The sequence below is a fragment of the Bos indicus x Bos taurus genome, chromosome 26 (assembly GCF_003369695.1).
Source record: "Bos indicus x Bos taurus breed Angus x Brahman F1 hybrid chromosome 26, Bos_hybrid_MaternalHap_v2.0, whole genome shotgun sequence".
Lineage (NCBI taxonomy): Eukaryota > Metazoa > Chordata > Mammalia > Artiodactyla > Bovidae > Bos > Bos indicus x Bos taurus.
The window spans coordinates 51062018-51072199 of NC_040101.1; the positions used below are offsets into that span (position 1 = coordinate 51062018).

General features: G+C 36.8%; 1 pseudogene; it reads right to left on the bottom strand.

Annotated features, from left to right (window-relative positions):
* Positions 1 to 6079: 6079 nt before the first annotated feature.
* LOC113884421 lies at positions 6080 to 7594 on the bottom strand (annotated as a pseudogene).
* Positions 7595 to 10182: the final 2588 nt, after the last annotated feature.

Sequence of the window (10182 nt, forward strand, 5' to 3'; positions counted from 1 at the left end):
CAATATGGGAGACCTGGGTTCAATCCTTGGGTTAGGAAGATGACCTGGAGAAGGGAACAGCTACCCACTCCGTTAAACCCACAGTATTACGGCCTGGAGAATTCCATGGACTGTATAGTCCATGGGGTCACAAAGAGTCAGACGTGAATGAGAGACTTTCATTTCACTTCACTTCAGAGCCAATTGTAAAATAAATAAAATTATTTTAGGTATATACAATATTTCATGAATAATGCATAATTTAAATTATTATTTTTCAAATATTACATTGGGTATATTTATTTATAAAAAACAAATATTATATACAACATATGAAAAATTATCTGTTATTGATCTCAAATTTAAATGCCACTGAACAGCCTGTATTTTATCTGGAAATCCTAACATAAATGGATTCTCTTAGATTAAATTGGTGATGATTATTTTCCAGTACTTGTAACTTCTGCACTTGCAATATCCAAGTACCACTTTTGACTGTCACAAATTGAAGGATATATGACATGTAGTCCAGTGATAGGATTAATGCCTTAAAACTACCATCCTATTCCAGGGAAACCAGTTAATAAAGGAAATAATGACATTTTTGTGGTGTAAAGAATTCAAAGTGTCCTTAGTCAGAATCTAAGAATCAATGGAAATTACCAATACCCAAGTTGTTACCAAAATCAATAATTTTTATATACTCACCTTTATGAAGAATCAGATTTTCTGCTCTTATGTTCTTCTGATATTTCCTTGGGTAGGGAGAATATATGCTTTTTATCTTTCTTTGTAATGTCCCTGAGGAAGTAATATGGAATTTAAATCATCTAAGGGATTTAAAAAATAATTGCCTGTGATGCTTGCTAATTCTCCAGAATATTTTGCATATTCTCTAGGGGAAAAAATTGTAAGGAATAATTCAAGGAAAAAAAAGAAAGCAGCATAAATGATCTGTAGAGTTTCACGGACACCTACATGCCATAAAGTACTTACTCACAGAATCAGTGATTTAAATAACAATAAAACATTACAGTATGAGTTCCCTCGCAGCAAAACTGCAACAGTTTCAAAAGTCATGATAAAACTGTAAATGAATCACCTTCACTGCATAGAGTTTTTTTTTTCCTAAATTTGTTTTTCCAATAAAATAAGTAGTAGGCCCTAGGTTAAAAATATATCATTTGACCCTATATAGATATAGGTAATTACTATATAGTAATATAGATATTACTATCTCCATATCCAGAGGACACCAAGCTAAGACAAACTATATCACTTGATAAAAAACATGTAATTGAAGATTAGAAGGTTTGAAATTAAAACGTCATCTTTGAGTGATATACATACATTGACCTTTAATATGACAAACACATAATTCTTGCAGTACAATGTATTACGATAATAATAGTCTATCGTAGTGTTTTCTGAGTTATCTCATCATTCTTGCATAATGTTCAGCACAAATTCATAGACATTAAAATCTAACAGCAGATAATATATTCCCTCTCATAACATTTACCCATGATCTCTTCCTCTATTACTTCCTCAAGTAGAATTGAGGGGAATTCATATATAGGTAAGAATGGATCTAAAATGTAAAATAGGATATGTTTTAGTAAATGTGCCATTTGTACCTGATACCTAAATCAAGATATAGAAAATTATCAACAACAAAAAGGCTCCTGATATTTTAAATGCATCCAAAATATCTCTACACCCTAGGCTATTCGCATTATAATGCCCTGAACAACATCCTCCCACTTCCATTTACTGCTACTATAAGCTTATTTTCCCTGTTTCTGAATTTCATATAAGTGGGATCACACAATAAACAGTCTCAAATAAACTGTATTTCACTCAGCATAGTGATATTGAAATTTATCTGTGTTGTATTTATACAAATACATAATAACTGACTGCATGCATATACCCCATCTTTAACCAGTCTCTTATTGATGGATATTTGAAGTTTGGCTTGTTTTAATCAAGCTGGCTTTAGAAAAGGCAGAGGAACCAGAGATCAAATTGCCAACATCTGCTGGATCATTGAAAAAGCAAGAGAGTTCCAGAAAAACATCTAATTCTGCTTTATTGACCATGCCAAAACCTTTGACTGTGTGGGTCACAATAAACTGTGGAAGATTCTGAAAGAAATGGGAATACCAGACCACCTGACCTGCCTCTTGAGAAACCTCTATGCAGGTCAGAAAGCAACAGTTAGAAATGGACATGGAACAACAGACTGGTTCCAAACAGGAAAAGGAGTACGTCAGGCTGTATATTGTCACCCTGCTTATTCAACTTATATGCAGAGTACATCGTGAGAAATGCTGGGTTGGAGGAAGCATAAGATGGAATCAAGATTGCCAGGAGAAATATCAATAACCGCAGATATGCAATTGACACCGCCCTTTATGGCAGAAAGTGGAGAAGAACTAAAGTGCCTCTTGATAAAAGTGAAAGAGGAGAGTGAAAAAGTTGGCTTAACGCTCAACTTTCAGAAAACTAAGATCATGGCATCTGTTCTCATCACTTCATGGCAAATAGATGGGGAAACAGTGGAAATAGTGGCTGACTTTATTTTTTGGGGCTTCAAAATCACTGCAGACGGTGATTGCAGCCATGAAATTAAAAGATGCTTACTCCTGGAAGGAAAATTATGAACAACGTAGACAGCATATTAAAAAATGGAGACATTACTTTGCCAATGAAGGTCCGACTAGTCAAGGCTATGGTTTTTCCAGTAGTCATGTATGGATGTGATAGTTGGACTATAAAGAAAGCTGAGAACTGAAGAACTGATGCTCTTGAACTGTGGTATTGGAGAAGACTCTTGAGAATCCCTTGGACTGTAAGGAGATGCAACCAGTCCATCCTAAAGGAGATCAGTCCTGGGTGTTCATTGAAAGGACTGATGTTGAAGCTGAAACTCCAATACTTTGGCCACCTGATGAGAAGAGCTGATTTGAAAAGACTTTGATGCTGGGAAAGACTAAAGACAGGAAGAGAAGGGGAAAACAGAGGATGAGATGACTGGATGGCATCACCGATTCAATGGACATGAGTTTGGGTAAACTACGGGAGTTGGTGATGGACAGGGAGGCCTGGTGCGCTGCTGTTCATGGGGTCACAAAGAGTCGGACAACACTAAGTGACTGAACTGAACTGAATAAGTCTAGTATAAACACTCTTATGTAACTGTATGTGTGCATATATGTGGGGCTTCCTAGTGGGTAAAGAGCCCGCCTGCCAATCAAGGAGACATAAGAGATGAGATGCAGTTTCCATCCCTGAGTTGGAAAGATCCTCTGGAAGAGGGCATGGCAACCAACTCCAGTATTCTTCCCTGGTGAATTCCATGGACAGAGGAGTCCATAGTGTCGCAAAGAGTCAGGTGCAACTAAAGTGACTTAGCATGCATGTTTATAGATGTATTAATTTCCCTAGTAATAGGTCTATGAAGGAAATTGCTGGAACATAGATAATTATATATTTAACTTTATAACAAACTGCAGATTTCTAAACTAACTCTTGCATTTTCATTACCTAAATCCATGTAAGAGAATTCATACTTTCCCCACATATTTTTCAATATTTGAAGTAAAAAAAAAGATTTATTTATTGAAACTGGGATAAAAATAATCTCTTTGTCAGTTTATTTTCATTTACTTGATGATTAATAGTAGTGAACACTTTTCTACATACTTGTTCATTCATATATCTCCATCTTAAATGTCTAAATTTTGTTCATTTCAATTGAGATTTGCTTGGTTTTTAGAATTTTTATGTGCGATAGATAAAATTATTCTTTCAAATTTTATTCGAGAAGTTTTATATTTGATTTTTCTGTTTAGCACTTTGACCCATGATCTTGCAGTTTTACAAAAAAGAGTTTTGCTACAGTGAAGAAGGCAGAACAGTCTCTCCCAGCAAAGAGTTCCATGTGTACAAAACAGTTTGTGATGAAGAAGATGAAGTGGGTAGGAGAAGACATAAAGCTGAAAAAATCCCAACCTAAGGTACACAGACTAACACTGAAGACTGAGAAGGGATCAGGATAACACAGATTCACTCTCTTTTATCACTTCAATGATTACACCAATTTTCTTGAAAACATTGATGTTCAGGGGACATGGAGTCTATGTTGGACACAGGGACATCATACTGTGAGGGTTTCTAAATATTGTTATAATCTTAAAAGAGTTGATTATATTTGTTCTTTTCCTTTTACTTTAGAAAAAGTTAACAAAGTTTGTGTCAAACTATAAACCCTGTCTCATTGGTGGTTACATAAATATTTCTTTGTATTTTTAGCCTTGTCTTGGATTCCCAGGTGGCCTCGTGGTAAAGGATCCACCTGAAGGAGACACAGGAGACATGGGTTTTATCCCTGGGTCAGGAAAATCTACTGGAGGAAGAATAGCAACCCATTTGAATATTCTTGCCTGGAAAATTCAATGAACAGAAGAGCCTGGTGGGCTACAGTCCATGGGGTCTCAAAGTGTCAGACATGACTGAGCATATGCACACACACACACACACAGACACACACACACACACACACAGCCTTTCCTGGGATACTAAATCTCCACACCTAAATGCCTCAAGACCAGTGAATTGCACAGATTTTGTACAAATAATATGGATCTGATTTTCACTAGCTGTGTTTCCAATTCATCCCCAAAATTTCTGTGGCAGTTGTCTCAATTTTTTCCATTTTTATATTAGAAAAAAGGGCTTGTATTAAAAATTTCTGTTTGAAAGCTGTAGACTAGGACCTTTTCTAAAAACAGAAATTGTACAACGGGAAAATAACCCATTCATTTATCTTCTAATGTTGTTCAGACTATATGCCACACAATGGCAGCCTGTCTTCACCATCTCTTCAGTGACCTATAGAGTTTTAACATTGCATCACTAATTTGTCAGAAATATCTGCTGGGGTCCAGCCCCGGCTGATCCAGGGTATTCAAAGGAGAGACGGCGTAGGCAAAGATCAGGAAACAATTGCTTAATTAAACGTTAATTAAGGATATAAAGAGTAATAGAATGAGGATAGCTCAGTGAGGAAATTCAGTGGAGAAAAGAGGCTGAATAATTCAGCCAGAAGGTAAGAGAAAGAATGACATGGTGAGACCAAGTTTCAGTGAACAAGGCCCGTGCTTTATTTTCCAAAGTAGTTTTTATACCTTAAGTTATGCATAGAGCATAATGGGGGAAGGGGTAGAGTCATGCAGCAAGCCAGGCTTTCTTCCTGCAAACTTATCATATGCAAAAGCTTAGGTGATTTGCATCATCTTCTGGCCCGGAGGCCTGTTAACATTTTAAGACCCTTTCTTCAGAAAACTTATTTTTCTCTAAAGGTGATTGGTCAGGAGCCACCCTCCAAAAGCATTAGATAAAGTTGCATTCCTACAGAGCAAAGGTGTGGTGGGCTATAACAAGAAAAAGAATTAACTCAAGGGTCCCAGGTTACAAACATTAAAGCTACTACTTACACCAATTATATTAATCAATACACTGCCAGGGACACAGCAGGTAAGGGATATGGAAACTTAGCAGCAAACATTGGCCCAACAAGTGAAAATCCCTTCACCAATACAATTTCTAATCAATCTTTTAACTGCTCAAAAGAATCTGTGTTTAGACAGTTTAGAACATCTGCCTCTCACAGTTGGGAGGCTCTGAACAATCACATGTGGCCGAAAAACTTATTCAGGCAGGCTAGAGGATTTCCAAAGGAGTTTGTAGGTTAAACACTGTCACACCCAGGAATTATTAACTAGAGCTGTAAGCTAACTCATTTTTTCAGAGAGAGGTAGTGGGGGACAGCCCCCCGTAAAGTCGGAGGTGTAGGTGAAGGCACAAAGCAGAAAGTAGGCAGACTCTGGTTTTGGGTGTAAATGCTCGAGAATTTCCAGGGGGACTCCTGAAGCTCGATCCCGCCTTGCGTATGCCGAGCCTCCTTCCTCATGACCTTTGTCATGGGCGGAGTTCCTTACGCTGGCTCCCGGCAGTGATAGAATTCCAGTTGAGCTATTCCAGATCCTGAAAGATGATGCTGTGGAAAGTGCTGCACTCAATATGCAATATGCACTCAATATGCAATATACCGGCTCCCGGCAAATATCCTCAAGGGAGCCTTCACGTCCTTGTTCCTCAGGCTGTAGATCATGGGATTCAGCATGGGGATCACCAATGTGCAAAACATGGAGGCCATTTTATCAGTATCCAGTGAATGGTTATTTTGAGGCTGCAAATACATGAAAAACAGAATTCCATAGAAGACTGACACAGCTGTCATATGTGAAGCACATGTGGAAAAGGCTCTTTTCCTTTCTCTGATGAACGTATCCTTAGAATGGACAAAATGATGTTGAAATAAGATGATACAACTACAGTTATGGAAAACATCAGGCTTGTAGATGCAGATATGAATACTAATATTTCTGGTAATGAAGTATCATAGCAAGACAATGCTAACAGGGGGACAGTAAAAATTATCAATCACATAGGAAGAACAATAAGACACAGAAAATACACAACATGAAACTACAACAGCTATAGAAAAGCTATAGAGGTACGTGAGGGAAAGAAGAAGACGGCAGGTCCGCCAACATACCACCATCGTGTAAAGCAGGGGATGACAAATGGCTGCATAGTGGTCATAGGCCATCACAGCTAAAATGAAATTTCAGCTACAATGAAAACCAAGTGTTGCGGTCTTTTACAGACTGGGACCTGGGGGCTGGAGTCAACAAAAAGAAAGAGAGAAAGAAAGAGCAATATCCTTCGGGTTATGTGGAAAGCCAATAAAGCCCATACACAGGGCTTGTACCACTCACGAAGGCACAGGGCCTCAAGGAGGTCTTGAAAGCCTGGGCAAGAAAGTGAGCTCAGTAGGCTTCCACACTCCGAAGAACTAGCCAGAGACAGAAAGAAGGACACGGGGGACCCAAGTCTCTAGTGGAACAAGGGTATTTTATTAGCAGAAATGCATGCTTATATATCTTTAGTAAAATGATTACTAAACCATGAAATTCTACCAGTTGCAACAAAATGGATAGTCTATTAAGTACAAGGTCGCTGAAGAGAGTCACTGAAGGGAGTCACTGAAAGGAATCCAAGCAGGTGCTCTTTCCCATTATCTCAGTCCTGAGAACTGTGTGCAGCTCTACTCATTCCTGTATTACAGGAATTGATAAGGAACAGAGAGTCCTTCAGAAATGGCACACAAAGGAAGAAAATGCAACATATTGGATCCCTTAAAGTTGAACATCCCCTGATAATCAAGAACCCTCCTAGTTGGGTGGCACATTCTTAGAAGGAGGTAGTACAGGTATGCATGTTTTTACTAAAAATTGATCAACACTTTAGGGGCAATGACAGTTGAATTTCCAGGACTGATGATAGCCAAGTGCCTGAGGAAGAAATACATGGGGGTCTGAAGTCGGGAGTCCATACTGATGAGGGTGATGATGCTTGGGTTCCCTGTCACAGTCAATCCATAGATGACCAGGAGGACAAAGAAGAGTGGGATCTGGAGGTTTGGACATTCTGAGACTCCTTTGAGGATAAACTCAGTTACTTGGGTAAAATTTAAATTAGCCATGTATGAGTTTGGAAAGTCATCTATATGGAAGAAAAAGAGACTTGGTTAGAAATTAAGGAACTATTTTCTAGGACTGTCAATAGATGGCAAAAGCATCCCTTGGATGAGATTTCCTCAAATAATTTATTGAACTCATGTTTCTATGTCTATTAAATCAAATTTGAAATCATCTATTAAAGAGAATATTTAAGTGTGGCAAATTAAACAGATGATCTAACATTATGAATATTTCAAAGATCCAATTCATTGAATTTTTTCATGGATATCTTATTAGCTTGAAAATATTTAAAGCCATGACTCATATCATGGCATCATATTAATATCTTCTGCACTGAGTGTGAGAAACTCTTGAGTAATTGTATGCTTCCAAATAATTCAATGTTCCTTGTGATCTTTAATTTGAAAATATTTGCTTATTCTGACTAATGCATGATCTAGTCATTTTTAAATATTATTTAGTTGCTAAATCATGTCCAACTCTTTTTTTTTGTGTGTGTGTGTGTGTGACCCCATGGACTGTAGATTGTCAGGCTCCTCTGTCCCTGTCATTTTCCAGGCAAGAATACTAGACTGGGTTGCTATTCCCTCCTCCAGAGGATCTTCCTGACCCATAGATCAAACCAATGTCTCCTGCATTGGCAGGTGGATTCTTCACCACTCTAACACTGATCCAATCACTATTCTGCTCTCTTTTCTTTATTCCATAGTTGTATTAACATTTATTCAGTGTAGACTGAAATTGTGAATTCTGTCATTTTTACACTTTTGATAATTTTTATTACTGTAATAATGCTAAACATTTTATTTTCCTAAGGTTTCTCTGAAAATTACATTGAATATAGTTGCCAAAGAATCAGCATGGAATTATAATATAATATTTTCCTAGAAATATCTGCTTGAAGGATGGCTTCCTGTTACTAACTAAGCCAATTATAGTCCCTTCTAACTTTTAATTGATTTCAGTAATGGTCTGTGGCCTTAAATATTCTGTCACCGTCTCTTATATGAAAATGTAAAATTTAGATTCAGAGAATCAACACTACTTCATCATTTAATATAAGCTCTACCCTTTAACAAAAAGTTAATTATGTATATGTATAAAATAATAATAATAATAAAATGGACAGGATGATACTTTTGGGAATGGTGGATATGTTTACAGCATAGATTTTTGGTAACTGTATCACTAATATATACTTATCTTCAAATTCATCAAGTTTTATACATTAACCATGTACAGCTCTTTTATGTCAATCATAACTCAGTAAAGTAATTTTTAAAAGATATGTATCATAAATGTCTGACCAGTAAAAGGCCAGAGTTATTGATATCTCTTCTCCTAAAGAAGATTTTAAAAAGTTCTGCAATGAAATAAAAAATGAAGCAGTGATATAAAAACAATTGAAGAATTAAGGCAGTAATAACACTAAACAGTTTTGAGTATTTGATATTAGTCATTTCTGACTCCAAATCTTTCTTCCTCTTAATTACTTTGAGTCATACTAGAAGGCTGAGGGTCCAAGAATTGACACTTTCATACTGTGGTGCTGGAGAAGATTTGTTAGAGTCCCTTGGACAACAAGGAGATCAAACCAGTCAGTCTTAAAGGAAATCAACTCTGAATATTCATTGGAAGGCCTGATGCTGGAGCTCCAATACTTTGGACAACTGATGCAAAGAGCTGACTCATTGGTAAAAAACCTGATTCTGGGAAAGATTGAGGGAAGGAGGAGGTGGGGAGGCGACAGAGGATGAGATTGTTGGATGGCATCACTGACTCAATGGACATGAGTTTAAGCAAATTCTGGGAGATAGTGAAGGAGAGGGAAGCCTGGCATGCTGCAGTTCATGGGGTCACAAAGAGCTGGACACAACTTAGTGACTGAACAACAACAATATAATCTTATTTGTTTCCTACTTGTTCCAAGAGATATTAAAGTTTCAGTTACTTTATTTTCCCCTTACCTCTGAACCTACTATTCCAATAATGAGAAAGAAACAAAGGGCTAGAATAAAACACATAAACAAGATAAGTAAATTACCATAAGTAAATTACACAAAAATGATGCATCAAGATGACTTAGGAGAATTACTTCTTAGATGTTTTTAAGAGAATTCCTTTCTGATGGTGATATTTCAACTAAAACATAAGAATAAGAAGTAATCAAGTATTGAATAAATCATAGGAAGAATATGCCAGGATTCCAGGAATCTTTAAGAAATACATTAAGGATTATAAGAAAGAGTGTATTTCCTAAAGATGCTGTCCTGAGATAGAAAATCCTTTTTTGTGTTTGTTTGTTTGTTTCATGGGAACTTAATAGAGTCTAGTGTTTCCTTTAAGGCCAGAGTGACTGAATAATAGTATTAGTAAAATCAGATAATGTAGGTCACAATAAATATTTGGATTTTTTTCTAAGTAAGTTGTAAAACACTGAAAGGATTTACATTTATAAAAATAAGATTAATCTTGCAGTTACAAAGATAATGAATTATATGATTGGAAAGGGGTAGGAATTATATGTTGGAAGGGGGTAGAAAATATATGTGGGAAGGGAGCAAAAAATCGAAGAGGGGAGTAAAATCTT